Raw genomic sequence first — 18,731 nt, forward strand, 5'->3', positions numbered from 1 at the left:
CCTGAAGGGCCCAGGCATGCCCCTTGCCTGAAGGCATGCCCAGTGACTGAAGTCAGTCACCCCCAATGACTGAAGTCATGCCCAGTGAATGAAATCACTCCCAAAGTCACTCCCAGTGAAGGAAGTTACTCCCAAAGTCACTCCCAGTGACAGAAGTCACTCCCTATGTCACTCTCAGTGAGGAAATTCTCTCTCAGGAAGTCACTCCCCTTGAGGGAAGTCAGTCCCAAAGTCACTCCCAGTGACTGAAGTCACTGGCAAAATCACTCCCAGTGCTGGAAGTCACTCCCTAAGTCACACCCAGTGACAGAAGTCCCTCTTGACGTCACTCCCAGTGACTGAAGTCACTCCTGACGTCACTCACAGTGACTGTAGTGACAGTAATGCCAGTGACTGATGTCATAGTCACTCCCAGTGACTGAAGTCAAAGTCACACTCAGTGTCTGCAGTTACTCCTAGTGACTGCAGTCGTACTCCCAGTGAATGATCTTCACTCCCAGTGCCTGAAGTCTTCACTGCCAGTGCCTGAAGTTGGCACTCCCAGTGCCTGAAGGAACTGCAGGGGAAGGACAGAGAGAGAGGGAGTTACAGAATCCCAAGCAGCCTCTTCAGACTCTGTGCTGCGAGCACAGAGCCTCCAGTTCCTGAAGCCACTTACCATGCCTGTGCCTGAATGCACTCCCAGTGCCTAAAGGCACTTCCTGTGCCTGCAATGCACAGGCATCTCTGAGGGTGCACCCCATGCATGAGGGCATCTCTGTGTCTCCTAGAGTTCACTGTGCATGATGGGGAGCCTCTTGTTGAAAGGCACATGTGCTCCCCTTGCCTGAATGGCACAGGAGATCCAGGTGCCTGAAGTCGCGCCGCATGCCTTAAGAAGCTCCCCGTGCCTGAAGACAAGGCCCATGCCAGAAGGCGCTCCCCTGACTCAAGGTCACAGGTACTCCCTGAAGTCTTGCCAATGCCTGACTGAGCGCCCCTTACCTGAGTGTGCCCTATGTCTGATGGTGAGCCCAGTGCCTGATGGCCCTCCCAGTGCCTGAAGAACACAGAGGCTCCCCTTGCCTGAAGTCGTGCCCTGTGCATGTAGCCTCTCACTGTAACTGAAGGTGCTCCCAGTGCCTGAAGACAAGCTCCATGGTTGAAGGTGCGCCCTGTGCCTGGAAAGTTTCCCTGTGCCTGAAGCAGCTCCCTGTTCCCGAAGGCATGCCTCTTGCCTGAAACAGCTCCATGTGCAATTACTCAAGCCCCTTGCCTGAAGGCAACCCTCCTACCTGAAGCCTTGCCCCTTACATGAAGCCCCGCCCAGTTTCTGCAGGCAAGCCCCTTGCCTGAAGGCACGCCCAATGTCTGAAGTCTTGCCCCACGCCTGAATTCTCACCCTGTGCCTGTTGGTTAGCCCACTGCCTGAAGGGCACAGGCATGCCCAGTGCCTGAGGGCAAGCCCAGTGACTGAAGTCAGTCGCCCCCAATGGCTGAAGTCATGCCCAGTGAATGAAGTCATTCCCAAAGCCACTCCCAGGGACTGAAGTCAAAGTCACTCCCAGTGAAGGAAGTTACTCCCAAAGTCACTCCCAATGAGGGAAGCCCCTCCTGTGGTCACTCCCCATGATGGAAGTCACTCCAGATATCACTCCCAGTGACTGAAGTCACTGGCGAAGTCACTCCCAGTGAAGGAATTCCCTCTGGAAGTCACTCCAGGTGAGGAAAGTCACTCCAGAAGCCACTCCCAGTGACTGAAGTCAAAGTCACACTCAGTGTCTGCAGTTACTCCTAGTGACTGCAGTCCTCACTCCCAGTGACTGAAGTCTTCACTGCCAGTGCCTGAAGTAGGCACTCCCAGTGCCTGAAGGAATTGCAGGGGAAGGACAGAGAGAGAGGGAGACACAGAATTCCAAGCAGCGTCCAGGCTCTGTGGTCTCAGCACAGAAACTCCCGGGGAAGGTCAGAGAGAGAGAGAGGGAGATACAGAATCGCAAGCAGCCTCTCCTAGCTCTGTCGTGGGATCACAGAACCTCCAGTGCTCTGCCCCTGGCTTAATCTTGTCCTCAGCACAGTTCTGGACACAGACATGGACACTCCCATTTTACTGAAGGAAACCAGCCCAGGCTCACACAGCTGGTAAGCAGCACACTGGGTCTCAAACTCTAGGCTCCTGGCTCTGCTGTCAGGGGCAATGAGAGGCTCCCCAGATGGGAGGCTGATATTGGCTTTGGGGACACTTAAATGAATGATCTCACTTGTTCAAGGCTGCCAAAACTCTGTTCACTGCGTCTACTTTCCCTGGTCTCTGCTCCAGTTATAATCAGGGTGACCCCGGCCACCCTTCTTGGAATTCCCTGGGGCCCCTTATAATCAGGGCCTCTCTCCCATTCACTTTTGGGCCAGTCAGTCTCCACCCCCTCTGGAGCTGACCTCTCCATTATAACCAGGAAAGCCCAACACTGGGGTTCTTTAGGCAGGCAGCAGGATCTTAAGGGAATGTAACTATTAGTTTTTCATTCTTGTTTGTTTTGGGTTTGGTTTTCGTTGTTTTGTATGGTTTCTTTATACTTAGGTTGGAGACCTTGCTTTGCTCCTTTAGCAGTGCCCAAGTGGTTCATGTTACAACTAATTTGCCAAAAAAATAAAAGTGAAGGGATTTAGAACAATGATTTTCAGATGGGTAATCATTGAGTCGATCATGTAGAGAAACTAGGAAGCTCAGCTCAGGACAGAGCCCAGGAGAGATGAATACAGTAGGTTTGTCTAGTCCCCTGGGTCCCTGGACCCTGCCCACCTGCTTGGCCCTCCCCACCCAGCACACCTGGAGCTGCCAACAATCGGTGTTGTTGTGGGTCCCCCAGGAGAGATGCGGATGAACTATTTCTCTTAAAATCCTGTCATTCCAGGAGTCCTCAGGAGATCCCTATTGAGTCAGCTGGATTTCTTCTCTGACGACCACCCTCTCCCCCCGTAAGTTCATAATGTACAGCCCATGCCAATAGCTAGGACGGTCCCACAGATAAATAACAGATCTACCACTGTTTGTGGTGTTAAAATGTCTAGGTCAGTTAGAGATGATTTGGGGATCAGACAATATTCTCCCACCAATATTCCAGGATATTGCAGGCCAGGAGACATTTTGGATTACACTTTTATCAGGCTTCTATCATTCAGGTCAAATGTAGGTCTGTTTCTTTGGGATTTCTCGACTCATATTCTACTTCTAGAGGAATTTCTCAATGTCTAAACATATGGGAATTTCTAGTTACCTCTTTATTAGCGATTTCTAGCACATTCTAATACCAAACCATGCCTTGTGTGATTTTATTCCTCTCAAAGAATTTCATTCCTTTGAAATTTCCCTTATGGCTGTAGCAAGTAGGGTGAATATTTGTAACTGTATCCTCTGTGCCTAAAGTGAATGTGTCCTCTGCAGTGTTATGTCCGTGTGGACACATATATGGATATAGCTGTGGGATTCCGATGGTTTGCTTTCAAGATCTCTGTCTTATGGATGTTCTATCTTCTTTGACTTACTGAGAGAGGGTTAAACCTTCCTGTCTGTTTGTGTATTTGATTGTTCTTGCAGTTCTGTCCTCCTTTGCTTCTTCGGTTGTTCAGCTATTGCCCGTGGGAGATGGGAGTTCAGATAGGAAGGAGAGAGCACTCAGAAGAGGTGACAGGGAGCTGGGTTAGGAGGGCCCAGAAACCAGAAGGTCAGCCAAGTTTCCAGAGAGAAACGGTCGTTGGGATGGCACGTGGTGGTGAACCAGCTGGGAAGCGGCTTTTTAAAAATGAGGTCACATGGGGTGTCTATGTTGCTCTACCAGGTTGGTCCAGAGAGAGTATAAATGTTCCGGGTTGTTATGGAAACACCCAGACAGGCGAGGGCTTGGAAGAACAAGGACCTTCCTCTGCTCTACCTGCTTTTGAGAGTCCACTTAACCTGCTGTTTGTGTCCTGCTCACCTAGTGATTTACTGACCTGCTAACCTACTAACCTGTCTGAACCCTCCTCCCTCCCCTCTTGTACTTGATCTGATCCTGGTACTGTCTCTGACCCCCTTCTTCTCCTGACACTCCCCTTCCCTAACCCCACCCTGTTTTTATACTCCTCCCACATCCTCAATTACCACCCTCCCCTGTGTCCCACCCCTCCCCACTCCTCCCTTTCCCACCTACACCCCATCCCCCATGTCCACCTCCTGCCTGGAACCCTAGAGTCCCCTTAAAGGACAGGGACAGGAAGGGACAGAGGCTGTGTTTCTAGCTCCTTGTGCTTGGGTGTCCCCGTTCCCCAAACACAAATGTGAGTAAACATGGGACATCGGTGGATTCTTCCTTCCAATTGGGTTCTTTCACACTGGTTAAACAACAGCTTTTCTATGGGGCTTTTGATGGGAACTTCAGAGGAACTTCATTTCTTCCTGAAGACTGAGGACCACAGGGAAGGTTTCTCCACAAGCCTGAAGTCATTGTGGCCACAGCTGTCCACATCAAATTCTGGGTCCTGTCTGTGCTGCTTGGTTCAAAAAGAGCGGTGCGGACAGGATGTAAACCCGAATATAGTAGGTCTATAGTGTCAAGAAGGAAGGATTTGTGAGGATACTAAAAGCTATTGAGCTAATTGACTGGAATAGGTATTTCTATGATGTGTGAATTATTTCACTAAAGTTGTTTTTAAAAATGTCACACGCTCTTATTTAGTTCATTTTCCTATCAGCACATTGTTCATATTTGTGATATTTGGTAGGCCTGGGAACAGTGATAACTGGATTGGTGTTAGTACTAGAGTGTTAAAAAGTGTAATGACTTTGGACTCTGTACGTCCTGGTTTGATGACTTTTAACAACTTCTGAGGCATCCCTTTGCCACTGGTCTTGGAAGCTTCCTCCAGGGACTCTGTGTCCAACTGTGTCGTTGGGAGCCTCATAAGCCCAGCAGACACTAAGTGACTGCATCTTGCTTGCACATTTACGATAGGAAAATCACTAGGAGCAACATGATCAGGAAGTGAATAAATTGTTGTCCTTTCTTTTCTTTTTAAATTTTTTAACTTTTTTTAAATTATTTTTGAGACAGAGTGAGACAGAGCATGAACGTGGGAGGGTCAGAGAGAGAGGGAGACACATAATTTGAAATAGGCTCCAGGCTCTGAGCTGTCAGCACAGAGCCTGACACGGGGCTTGAACTCACGGACTGCAAGATCATGACGTGAGCCGAAGTCGGACGCTTAACCAACTGAGCCACCCAGGCAGCCCTGTTGTCCTTTCTTTAGCTACGTATGTGCAGAGTGTTGATTTATTCAAAACAAGAAGGGTTTTGAATGTCCTTGGGATTGTCCAAATACAACGAAATACCAGGTACCCAGTGTGACTAATCAAAACTCATACCCCTAGGAGAGTGAGAGTGGCAGACAGACAGGGAACACCACAGAGATAAGTAGATTTCTTTAGATTGGAATGTACCGGATCCTTAGAGAGGGACCTGAAAAGTCCCAGTAGTCAGGAATAACCCTAGCACTGAGGCAGAATCATTCCACATGAATGCCTCCAATCTAAATAGAATCAATTCTCTTTCTTTTGAGACTGCGAAGGAGGAAAATTCTTGATCGTCTTTACAGAATTTCCCCCCTTTACCTGCCTCTCACGGACAGGTTCAACTCTCTCTCCTTGCCTCATCTCTGCATTCTTCCACCAACTAACTTGTCTTGCATTTCCCACCTCCACCTACTCATGGCCACTGACTGTGAGAACCTAGTGTTATTGGCCCCAATGGATCTAATCTAGTTCAGCGTCAACTCCTGATATCTGTAGGCAGACAGCTGCCAGATGCACCAAGAGTGCCCACAGCTGAAGATGTTTTACCGTCGTGACAAGATGGCCTGTGTCTTTGGTGCATTTGCGCCCCATGACCAATCATTGTGCTGACAGCTACTGCTTTCTTTCAGACAGTGGTTAGACAAAGACAGTGTATATGTCCCACCATTACACATTTTTGTGACCTCATCTCTGAGAGCTGAAGATTAAAATGTTACAGATTTCAGAGGCTACTTTCTAGACATGTTCATTTGCACAAAATTAAGCTTGCTATGTGAATTAGTGTGAATTGCATTGTGAGTGTTTTGTTCCTAAAGTGCTTCTAAGTCCAATTTTTGTAGAATGATATGTGTTCTGTTGTTTTGGTGACCATATCCCAGAATTTTGTATTCTTTCTTTATTTTTCATTTTAAATTGTTTAATGTTTATTTTTGAGAGAAAGAGACAGAGTGTGAGCAGGGGAGGGACAGAGAGAGAAGGAGACACAGAATGTGAAGCAGGCTCCAGGCTGTGAGCTGTCAACACAATGCCCGATGTGGGGCTCGAAATCACGGACTGCGAGATCATGACCTGAGCCAAAGTCAGTTGCTGAACCAACTGAGACACCCAGGCACCCCTGTGTTCTTTTAGAGATCAATTTTCAGAGTTGCTATTGATTGATTTTGGCACAATACCATGAAATAGAAACATGAATTCCTTTCACTGGCTATTTGGAGATGTGTGTTCAGGAAACTTAAAATCCCACAGATATTATCAAACTATACAACCTGATTATGCAAATCTTTTTGTACCTCAGAAATCTGACATTTTGAGCTGTGATTCAGAATCAAAGTGAACATTGAAAGAAAACATCAAAAAGTGAATGCTAATGTGTAATTCCTCTTTTTGGAAAATAATCGCATATTAGTATAATAGCAGTTGCCCATCTCTCTCAGATATATCCGTATCTGTAAACATCTTTCTGTAGAAGAATCTCATTTGTATCTCTAGTACATTTTGTGTTTTTACGTTCTTCCATTCTTCCATGAATTTGGGGCATAGTTTGGAGATATTCCAAAGGATTGTATCCAGGTTCTTCATGAATCTACAATAGAAGTCATTGACTTCTTATCTACTCTAAATTTGCATTTTCTTAATTATTCTGTTTTACATTGCCTTACAAATTCTTACTATTAAAACACAGTTGCAATATGTTTGTCAGCAAAATAAAACTTCTCAGAGTTGCCTATTATGTTTTTCCTACAGCTTCAGTGTCGTATACTTTGTATAGAATAGCAATACCTTTTTAAAGAATACAATTCATTGATATCTGACAAATGGTAAGCAGCAATGAAACCGTGACCACAGTAAGAGAACAAACACAGTCGTCGCCCCCATAAGTTTGCTCCTGCTCCTTTGTAAGCCATCTGTCCTCTCGCTCTTCCATGAGGAGACATTTGAGAGGAGTGCTTACTAACCTCCTGGAGGCTGGTAGAGGGTTTATAAGGATGATTATTTATGACAGATATAGTGTAAACGTCTTTAAGATTCCTCATCATCTCCAATATTATTTCAGCCTGTCCATATTTTGCCTGACCATTTCCCTCTTGGCTGTGATGTGTTTGAAATTCACTGGAAACATAGCATCATTCCTGCCTCCATGGGAACTAATGCTTGTCTAATTTACCTCTGGTGAACTGGTTTTGCTGTGTGTATACCAAAGTACCTTATAGATAGACTTGTAATCATAAGTAAGCAGAGAATTTTATAATAGCTGGACCTTTTATATGCACTCAATATTATAAATTTCCCTCTAATACATTTAATTTTCGTTATCATTTAGATTAAATATGCTAAAATTTCTGCAGAAATGTCTTCTTTGACCTCTATGGATTTTTTAAAATTCAACTATAATTAACATACAGTGCAATATCAGTTTCAGGTGTTCCATATGATTCAGTGATTTTATGCATTTCTCATGCTCATCACAAGTGTACTCTTGATCTACTTCACCTATTTCTGCCATTACCAACCCCCCCCCCCAACTCCCATCGAGTCCATGTCTTTTTGAGAAGGTTATTGTTTAATTTCATTTTTTGGGGTCATTTTCCAACAAAGACATTTTTGTTCTTGATGTCTAGTTTGAGTGATTTGTGGTCTGAGAACATACTTCCTATGATTTGATTTACTTTGTTCAGATCTCTCTATAACGTCTCAAGTACCTGGTCTAATTTTATAATGTCTTCAGGGAATGACTCTCGTCAAGGAAGCACTTTTTGCACTTTCTGGAAACGTTTGTTTTCATTTCTGTTGTTGCTCGTGTGTTTTCTCTAGCCATCTCCCCCTTCCTCTCTGATTTGAAAACCTTTATGGTTGGTGATGGGGGAAAAATCATAGGACCCGATTTGACAGAATTGTTTGTCAGTTCAGAAAATAGCCAACTGCAGCAGACATTTCTCCAGTGTTTCTGGTGAGTCAGAGGCATCTTTTAGTCCAAAGATTTTACCTTTACTTTTGTTTTGTCTGAATCTCTGAGATATTTGTGGTTCTGAAGTTTATTATGGTTATTGGACTTGACAAAAAAGAATTGGAAGTAAATGGTGCATTGGTTATTACACTAAAATAACTCTGCCATTTCCATTATTGAAAATTAGTAGTTTGGTGTCTGTTTCATAGAATGTAAACAGAGCTTTTGGTCAAAAATAAGATTTCTACCTTAATTTTCTTCCATAGAAATGGTTGTTGAAATATCAGCAAGTAGAAAGGAAATTATTTCTATAGGTTATTCTACTTCTAAAGTTTTAGTATGGTAGGCCACAGGTACACTATTCTAGAGTGTTTCCTGAGGCAGAGGAAATAAAAACAAAATTAAACTATTGGGGCTACATCAAAATAAATCGCTCCTGCTCAGAGACAGAAACAATCAACAAAACTGAAAGGCAACCCACTAAATGCGAGATGATATTTGCAAATGAAATAGGTGATAAAGGGTTAGTACTCAAAATATACGAATAAATTATACAACTCGACATCCAGAAAGCAAATAATACAATTTACAAATGGACCAAAGTCACAAACAGATATTTCCACGAAGAAGACATTCAGAAGGTCAACAAACACATGAAAACATGCTCAACATCATTCATGGTCAGGGAAATGCAGTCAAAACCACCACGTGATATCACCTTACACCTGTCAGAACGGCTAAAATCAATAAGACAAGAAAAAAACTAGTGTTGGCGAGGATGTGGAGAAAAAGGAACACTCATGCACTCCTGCTGGGAATGCAAATTGCTGTTGCCATTTTGGAAAACAGTATGGACTTTCCTCAGATAACTGACAATAGAAATGATTTGTGAGGCAATAACTGCACTACTGGGTATTTACCCAAAGAATACAAAAAAAAAAAAAAAAAAAAAAAAAAAAAACTACTTCTAAAGGAGGTAAGTACCTCTGTGTGGGATAACCTTAGGAATCCCCTGGGCTTACACCAATGGGTTCACAAGGCACAAAGAAATAACATAGTCAAGATAATACTCACAACCGAGTTTGGCTAAACCAGATTGGCATCCCAAGAATCGGGGGGGGGGGGGTGCAAAGACACTCTGAGAATAGGGAGGAAAAAGGTACTGGGAATATGGAGGTACAAAAGTCCCCAAAATAGGGAGGGGGTGCTGAGCCCCCAAAATATATACAGAGGCAAAGGACTGAAATAGAAATGACAGAAAGATGGTCAATACACAGAAATAACAAGTTAGATATTCAGGGTGAAAGACCCCAAATTTAGTACCATAGCAGAAAGGTGCTTTCATAGGAGAATAGGGCCAGGATGGGTACAGTGGTGAATTGGACTTTGGACTACTGCCATGCAGGAAAAGCAGCCTGGAGTGGATATGGTTAACAAAAGAAAAGGTGGCTTATTAACCCTGAGGTTATTCTCACTATCTGTCTCATCCCCTAGGCTGGCAAAGATAAATAGGCACAGCACCTCCTGTCTGCTGTTAACAGCCATCTACCCATCTGTTCGAAGCCTGGATTTTGTTTTATGTTGACCCAAACCCAAAACAGTGTATATCTTCAAATTCCCCCTTTTCCCCTCACATCCACAAGTTAATGGTCCTTGTTTCTTTGTCTCTTTGTACACACCCATCACGTTTGCAAGCCTTCTGATCTGAATAAATATGGGGCAAGGACCCTTATTCGGGGTTCTTGTCCTTTTCCTGGACATTAGCCATCTCTAGTTTCAATCCTGGATCTGCTCTTTTGCTGGCCAAAAGAGAACTTTAGACTTAGAGTCTACGACACACCCCTATGTTTACTGCAGCGTTATTTACAATAGCCAAATTGTGGAAGCAGCCCAAGTGTCCATCCATAGATAAGTGGACGAAGAAGAGGTGATATATACATTAACACACACACACACACACACACGAACATTACTCAGCAAAAAAAGGAATGAAATCTTGCCATGTGCAACAACACAGATTGATAGAGAGGATATAATGCTAAGGAAAGACAAATACCATCTGATTTCACTCATATGGGGAATCTAAGAAACAGAACAAATGAGCAAAGGGGGGGAAAAGAGAGAGACGAACCAAGAAACAGATTCCTAACTTTAGAGAACAAAGTGATGGTTACCAAAGCGGAGGATGGTGGAGGGATGGGAGAAATGGGTGATGGGGATTAAAGAGTGCCCTTACCAGGATGAGCCCTGAGTAATGTACAGCATTGTTGAATCCCAATATGTGCATCCAAATCAAATATAACATTGTATGTTAACTATACCAGAATTGCAACAGTTATAAACATAATTTATTTTGCTGAACCACCCTTTATTATAATACCACATTGGATTATGATTTTGACATTGTTGTCATGAGGTATACTTTTATAAAAAATATTGTTTCTACATCAAATTTAATTTTCTTTATCCCTCTTCTAGGGAGAATCAAGTATATGAAGGTAAGATTTCAGGCTTCTATTTTCCTTGTAATCTATTGTTTTTAATTTTTTAAAAAAGATTCAAAAGCCTGATGCGGGGTTCGATCTCACAAACCATGAGATCATGACCTGAGCCACAATCAAGAGTTGGAAACTCAATTGACTGAGCCACCCAGGTGCCCCTTAAACTTTTTTTTATACAGCTGTTCACTGTGGTTTCTAATTCAGCTAGAAATAAAGAGATTGACTTATATGGTCTAGTTAGTCCCTTAACTCTTTACAGTGACTTTTCCTTATTTGCATCCTATGTGATAACACAGATTGAGTTGCAGGCAACTGAGATAGGTGACCAAGTAGAGGAAAAAATCAGAGAATTAGAGAGAAGTGGATGAATTTAACTCTGGGTCAGAAATGTTTAAGAATCCAGTGGCAGGAGTATTTTGGCATGACCTGCCTACTGGGGGAAATGTACAGATTGAGGTACTATCTGAGCCTGTCAAGAAGCTCAAGGCTTACATAAGAGGTCAGATATTGCCAGGCCACGTGTGTGTCACTAGAGAGGTTTAAGCATGTGTTATTAATCCTGGTGGAGAGACCCTCTAGTGTCAGTGGAGAGTGAGTGGAAGTGAACAAGATGCAAAATGGGGCTAATGGATTGTGTATGGGTTTCAGGGACTGGGCTGATCAAGTGACCCGGCATATAGTGGGTCCTCAAATGCTGGTGTTGCTATGGGGAATACAGCACTGCTGGTATAGAGAAGGGTGACCTCAGGGCAGCAGAGCTCTCACATTGTACAAATAGAAGGTAAGCTTGCAGCTTGGGACCGAACAATAGAATTCAATGCCTGTCAGAAGATTCTGGAGTACTGGGCCCTGTTCTAGGTGCTTTCCATGTGCTATCCACGTGTAAGATGAGTGTCCCCTGCATGCATGGTGTTTACCAATAATGCAGGTGGTAAGGTTTGCATCTTGGGCTTTCACCATCTTGTGATTTGGGGACATTAGGAGTTATCCAGGGTTCTAGCTACTAAGTAGTAAAGCTGAAATTTTTACCCAAGTGTGTTTGATTCCAAGCCCATATGCACCTGAGCATCCCACCCTGGGTGCCATGGACGGGACCATGTGGAACAGCAGAAAGACATTGGAGGCCTCTAGTGCCAAAAAAGTGACATTTAGAATAAATTCTCTCTCAGTATTTGTTTAAATGTTTATTTACTTATTTTGAAAAAGAGAGTGTGTGCACGAGTGGTGGAGAGGCAGAGAGAGAAGGAGAGATACAGAATCGCAAGCAGCCTCCATGCTTTCAGTATAGAGCCTCACATGGGCTCAATCTCACTGACCGTGAGATCATGACCTGGGCCAAAATCAACTGATCACGTGCCCAGAAGCCCGAGGTTCTTGTTATAGATAGAGTTAGAGTTACAGTTAGTTAGAGTTATTTATTTATGTATCCATTTATTTATTTATTTATTTTTTTAACGTTTATTTATTTTTGAGACAGAGAGAGACAGAGCATGAACGGGGGAGGGTCAGAGAGAGAGGGAGAAACAGAATCTGAAACAGGCTCCAGGCTCTGAGCTGTCAGCACAGAGCCCGACGCGGGGCTCGAACTCACAACCCGTGAGATCATGACCTGAGCCGAAGTCGGACCCTTAACCGACCGAGCCACCCAGGCGCCCCATGGATCCATTTATTTAAAAGATTTATTTATTTATGAGAGGGTGTGAGGGTGCAAGTGAGGAGGGCGCAGTGGGAGAGGAGGACAGAAGATCTGAAGCAGGCTATGTGTGGATAGCAGTGAGCCTGATATGGGATGAAACTGGTGAATGGTAAGATTATGACCATACTGAAGTGGGACCTCCACTGACTGAGCCACCCAGGAGTCCCTTTCTTTATTTTTAAAGCGTGAGTGAAAGTGGGGGAAAACCTGGATGAAATTAGGTAGGTTATTTTTTCTGTTTGATGTTTGTTTTTAAAGTAATTGCACTGATTTATTTATTTGATCATGAAATACAGAATATAAGTATGTAGGATACTTGATTTTCTCCATTTCTCCTCCAGTGAAGTCAGGGAAATTTGAACTGTTCATATATTCTAAGAACAATCTTGCTTAATGATGGCATATTAGGGGACACCTGTGTGGCTCAGTTGGTTGTGTATCTGACTTTCCATTTTGGCTCAGGAAATGATCACAGGGTCATGGGATCGAGCCCTGATTTGGACTCCCGCTGAGTCTGGAATATGCTTAAGATTCTTTCTCTCTCCCTACGCTTCACCCACTCATGTGTTTTCTCTCTCTCTCTCTGAAAGAAAAAGAAACAGAGAGAGAGAGAGAGAGAGAGAGAGAGAGAGAGAGGAGAAAAAGGAGAGAAAGAAAAGTAAAATGCCAGTAACTAAAACTTACCTTCTTCAGGGACCACAGTAATGCCAAAATGTTACATGTGACCAAAGTGCCAGACACAATGGGTAATTTGATTTTACTGGTTTTGGTAATAATCTTGAGAAATTGCTTTAGTAATCTTTTTGGTTAATTTAAATCAAGTTTCTGAGAAGATTAAGTACTACATGAAGGAAAATTCAAAACGCTCAGAAAAAAATATCCATTTGTGAACAGCAGGTATAATCATCCCCCCCATTTTTTTTTCATTTTCATGATTTCATCTAGAAATGCATTCACTTATGGTTCACTGATTTTACCATCTCCTCTTTTATCCTGATGTCCCATTTCATCCCATCCTCTACCAGGCTAAATTCAAAGCAATCATCACATATGTAAAATACCACATCCTTTATTTCTGTAGTGACTTACCCACAAGAGGTAGGTTTTCATGTCAGTGTAATTAATGTTTTTGAATTCTGAATCCTTTATTACATATTTGTGTAGATCAATGGGGCAAAGAAATGTGCCCAAGAAACCTTGTGGCAAAATAATCTTCCCTCTTATGAAGCACATAGATGTAAGATAAAAGTCCCTTCTTTGTCCTGGGGTGCCTGGGTGGCTCAGTTGGTTAAACATCCAACTTTGCTTTCAGCTCTGGTCATGATCTCATGGTTCATGAGTTTGAGCCCTGCATCAGGCTCCATGCTGATAGTGGGGAGCCTGCTTGGGATACTCTCCCTCTGTCTCTGTGTGCCCTTCCCCTGCTCGCTCGCTCTGTCTCTCTCGCAAAAACTAAATTTTAAAAAGTATTAAAATCCCTTCTTTGTCCTTTAAAAATGGAAGTAAAAGAAAGGAGTAAGTATTCCTGATGATTATGTGTTTTGTTGAAGAACAACCGTGAGACACTTGAGCGCACTAATGAATTTTTTAGGACATCGCTCCAAGTGCGCACGCTTCGCTGCAGTCTGAGACAAATCAGAATGTCAAGAATCGGGGCTTCCTGAGTTACCATAATTTGATGTTTGAGCCCTTTTGGTCATTGGGTGAATTGAGCCCCTCAACCTTCCATGCTGTTAACTTCTGTTTCAAGCAGGAACACCACAGTACCTCTTTTAGGTAGGAGTGAGGCAGAATTTGTTTTCATAACCCTGGCTTAAGTTTTATATCATTCAGTGGTGTCAGGAGAGAGCACTAGAGGTTTCTCACCATGTTGAACAGTTGTGTTCCTCTTTATTCAGAGAATTTTGAAAGAGAATCTGGTGACAATATTTCTTTTCCGTAAAGAAAAGTCATTCATTGGAGCTGTTTGGCTCGAAAGATTTTACACTTTCTTCGTTTTTTCATTGTCATCCAGTCACAGTTCCATTGTCTCAAAACCAAGATAGTTGCTCTGAAACATTTACCCCTTCCACCATTCTCCTCGGCCTTCATTTCTTTATGTGTCTGGCTTTTCCCTTTGTCCCAAACTGGATTTTTAATGATACAGAGACTGACTGTGGGGTATGTTCTACTGACAATGCTTCTTCGTGACACATTGTCCAGTGTATGTTTGGAAAGCCTCGTACACGTTCTGTTTCTATCTTCTTGCAAATCAGGGAAAGGAAAAATCTACAAAGAACTTGAAAGGTGCTAATTTAGTAAACACTTCAGAAGTTTCAGAAGTAAATTCCCTCTATTTCCTGCAGGATTTCCAATGAACACTTTAGCTTTGAAGAAAAACAAATCTTCCTGTCTTAGAATATTCAATTTATATGTTATCTACTGAGTGATCTTCTTCCTGGGAAGAAATCACTAGAGTGAATATTTTTCTCAGGTTCACCTCTCCCTTAATGAAGTTGATACCAAGGGAGTGAAATCAAAGTCCGAAAAACAGCCTCTGCAGAAAGAAAATGCTCAGCTTAAGATCCAAAAGAATCAGGTAACGTAATTTACTATCAAGTGTTATATAAATCAGAGAACTGAACATCATTACTTTTTTTTTTAAGTTTCTCTTCTTTCACTGTGGTAAAATACATGCATTAGAAAGATTCCCATCATAAACATTTAAGTCTACATTTTAGTATTGGTAAGTATATTCGCTATAGTGTACGTTCTTCTATAGTCATTCCACCTTTCTCAAATATGTCTTAAAGTCGGGAGATACTACTGCACGCAGCAAGGATTTGATGCAGGGAGTCTTGATGTCTAATAATGTAACCTGAAATAGGTGTTGCTTTGGAGGGGAGAAAACCACACTTGGTAGAATGAGTTTCCTCTGGGAAGGTAAAAAGTGGCTTCCTGTCTTAGTAATCTTGTCCTTTCTCCTCTACGCCCTCATGGCCAAACTCGTAGAATAGGTGTGCACACTCAAGGAAACTGTTTTATGCTTGACAGACAGCAAAAGGGAACTGGGGGCCACTGTGATGGACTTAGGAGTGTGAAAGGGGCAAGGGATGCAAAATGGGGCACGCTGAAGAAGAAAGTAGACGTTCGTGGTAGAATGTGTGGACAAAGACAGAAGCTCACAGAAGTAAGTAAGATTTTCAGGTGTTAATTGGTACAAACACCGTTGTAAGAACGATTGTGTCAGACAGTGGGGATAATTTTCTTTCGTTGAGCACATTTAACACCAACCATACTTTTACCGTAGTAATCAGTAAAGAATTGTGATCCTCCCTTCTGCCTTAATTTCTGTGATCTGCACCTTCCTTCACTTTGTGAAAACCTCAGGGTTCATTTTCATTGTCCTTTACATTTCAGCCCCATCATAGTGACATGACTGCCATATGTGTATATATTTTTGTTTACACTCTAGACATTAGGTAGGAAATATTGGGAGGAAAATTCAGGTGTACTGTGATGGTATCTTGCTGCAGATGATATGGGAGTTATGTCTGGTAGGAGATCAGGAGTGCCAGCATTACTGAAACCTGTGAACTCAGTATTCCTTCCTTTCCTTCTTTCCCTTCCCTTCCCTTCCCTTCCCTTCCCTTCCCTTCCCTTCCCTTCCCTTCCCTTCCCTTCCCTTCCCCTCCCCGCATTCCTTTTCCAGAAGACAACATTATAAAGGTGGGCAATTCACATCATTTTCTTTTAACCAGTGTATTTTACATTCTTGTCAACTGGTGTCTTTGAGGCAGGTGGCAGGAGTTCCCTCGCGAACTGTAGAAATATCCAGGAGGTCATTGTACAGTGATAATGACACCATGTCCAAGAAAGATGTCTCTATGGCAGTGTCATGGCCTGAGCCTTGATTGAAAGTTCTGGGCTCTTGGGAGAAATCAGTCAAGTCAGAAACCCCTGCGTCATCCTTATGTGTTTAGTTGGGATGAGTTGGCCAGGCTTAGTTTTGTACATTGAAAAGAAAAACACTTTTGCTGTTCCAATAACAAAAGCCTGAGACTGGGAGGGCTCTTAGTGCATCTCAGCTGGGCTTTTTATATTTATGTGATGTATTGATGAGTACGAATAGAGAGCTGTGAAGAGGAGCTCAGAGTTGCCAAAGACTTGCAAGCATGCTGGAATTGGTGTTTGTTTAGTCCCTTGATGGTGGGTGTCATTGCTTCCCCCTGGTTGTATTTGTGGATCTGTGCATTTACGGGGAAGGGGAGAGGGGACATTTGAGTCCTGCCTTCAGATTTCAGGGAGGGAATAAAGGCAGAATTTTACATGGGTTACCAGGAAATATATGTTTCTTTCCCCTCATAGGAAGCTGGGACTGAAAGAATGGGAGCAGTGGAAGGGGAGAAGCAGCTGTCAGCCACAGAGGAGAAAGTGAAATTAGCTGCAGAAGAGCTTCGGAACTACAAGTGAGTTCAGCTCCTACCAGCAGCTCTCACGACAGCCATTTTATTACTTTGAAACTTTGTACAGTGTTTAGAGCCAAGTAGCACACACATACACACAAACATTCAGGAGACATTCATTTTTATAGAGACTTCAAGAGAGATGTGACATTTTCCAGATGATAAGTTAAAACTATTAATCTAAACAAGTTAATTAACTAAAGATTTCCTGATCCTTGATCCTCGCCAGACTATGTGGAAATGGTTCCTGAACATGTTTCTCGAGGTCCTGGAAATGATTACACACCTCAGGAAGCAGTTTGGTCAAGGACAAATCACATCGACAAGTATGAAGATCCCATTTTAGAGACGCACTTGTTGTAACCATGAGAAATATGATAAGGATACAAGGAAAAGAAGATTTGAGCTTTACAATGAAAGATCCTCACTGCAGAATTCAGTTCTTGTGATGGGAAACTGGGCCAATTAACATCACGCTCAACATGGTGCTTCATCTGATGAAAGCCATTGCACGCCCAGGAGAAGAATAGAAGAAACACAAGAACAGCTGCAGCAGTCAGAGCTCACCTTCAGACACCAGGTAGCCTGCACTCTGCCTAGTAGTTCCTAAGTGCTTCAGCACCTAACGCAGATGATCATAACGGGACACTGAATCTCTCCACATGGGTTTTATTGATGTGCTGACTGTTTCTGATTGCTCTTTGTGACAAGGCATTTCAGGACAACTGGGTAAGAATGTTTCCTCTCCTCCTCTTGTGCACACCCCGCCACAACTAAACGTAGATGTGTTTCTCTCTCGAGTTCGGGGCTCATGATCTGAAGAAGGCAGTGGCGGAGCAGAGCAGGGAGGTTGCCTACTTGAAATGCAGGTACAGGATTTTGGCATATTTCTTTTAAGGGCGCTGTGACGTTTTAAAAAAGGCTAAACCATTTGGTGTCCAATGGAGGCCTGGTTGTGGTAACTCTTAGTGAAATTGACTCATCTCGATCTTTAAGACTGGAAGTCATCCAAAGACAGAGGCTTCTAGAGGAATTCAGGAGGCACAAGCCAATGGCACGGGGACCTGACAAGGAGATCCCTCCATGGAGAGGTACGGAGCACATTTTGAAATGCGGTAGCTTAACTTCTGCAGCAACATCCACACAATTGGCTTCTCGTTCCAGTGAGTGTCACTGTTGGGTCTCATGCAAACAGTCCCAGGTGGTTATAGAGGGCACAGGTTGTCTCACAGTGGTGGCAGGACACTAGTTCCCCCAGATGCCCCAGCCAGCAGGGCTCTTTGGGTCTGTCCCTGTGTGTGGTAAAGCTCCCACCCCTCCACTGACTGTGGGTCCCCCTGCCACCTCCCGGTTACACTTAACTGGAGAGAGGGTGCTAGAAAGATCGTGGGTCAGCGCCCCTTCCACCTTGAGACAATGTTGAAGGCTGTTTCTTTTGTTTCACATAAATAACGTGAACAACAGCATGAATTGGAGGCTGTATGTCCTGATGAGCTTTCTTGAATTGGCTTTTGGATAAATGCTCAGAGAAAATATGCTTTGATGAAAGAAAGCAGACATTTCTTCCTCTGTTTACAGGTCCCTTTATTCTTTTTTTTTTTTTTGTATTGTGAACTATAGTTCTCAGTAAAGTAAATCCTTGTGAAATTTCACTTCTGTAATGTTATTTTATTAGTGTAACTCTGAAACTTTGCAGCTCAATCCACATAGCGTTAACATTTCCCTTCCTCATTACTATAGTATTAGTCTCCTCAAGGTCGTTTCTTTTCATGAATACTTACATAATCCCTTGTCAGATACATAAGGCAGATGATATATACAGTACAGCACTTGAAAAATC

The 18,731-nt window shown here is 43.2% G+C and overlaps 2 long non-coding RNA genes across 26 annotated transcripts in view; one reads left to right on the forward strand and one right to left on the reverse strand.

The window, feature by feature from the left end:
• Positions 1-1,122, reverse strand: part of LOC111559277 — a 65,801-nt gene extending 64,679 nt beyond the window's left edge. For both annotated transcript variants that reach the window (XR_006593719.1, XR_006593718.1), the window contains exon 1: positions 985-1,122. This is a non-coding gene — a long non-coding RNA (uncharacterized LOC111559277). The remainder of the gene's footprint in view (positions 1-984) is intronic.
• Positions 1-18,731, forward strand: part of LOC109499376 — a 56,474-nt gene that overhangs the window by 266 nt on the left and 37,477 nt on the right. For 9 of the 24 annotated variants that reach the window (XR_006593684.1, XR_006593692.1, XR_006593687.1 and 6 more), the window contains exons 2-7: positions 771-2,121; positions 2,892-2,955; positions 10,728-10,747; positions 14,920-15,024; positions 16,794-16,894; positions 17,121-17,982. This is a non-coding gene — a long non-coding RNA (uncharacterized LOC109499376). Of the gene's footprint in view, positions 1-770; positions 2,122-2,891; positions 2,956-10,727; positions 10,748-14,919; positions 15,025-15,479; positions 15,616-16,793; positions 16,895-17,120; positions 18,055-18,731 lie in introns of all 24 variants that reach the window. The other 15 variants (XR_006593697.1, XR_006593704.1, XR_006593703.1 and 12 more) reach the window with 14 other exon arrangements.

The sequence above is a fragment of the Felis catus genome, unplaced genomic scaffold (genome assembly GCF_018350175.1).
Source record: "Felis catus isolate Fca126 unplaced genomic scaffold, F.catus_Fca126_mat1.0 Un_scaffold_57, whole genome shotgun sequence".
Classification (NCBI taxonomy): Eukaryota; Metazoa; Chordata; class Mammalia; order Carnivora; family Felidae; genus Felis; species Felis catus.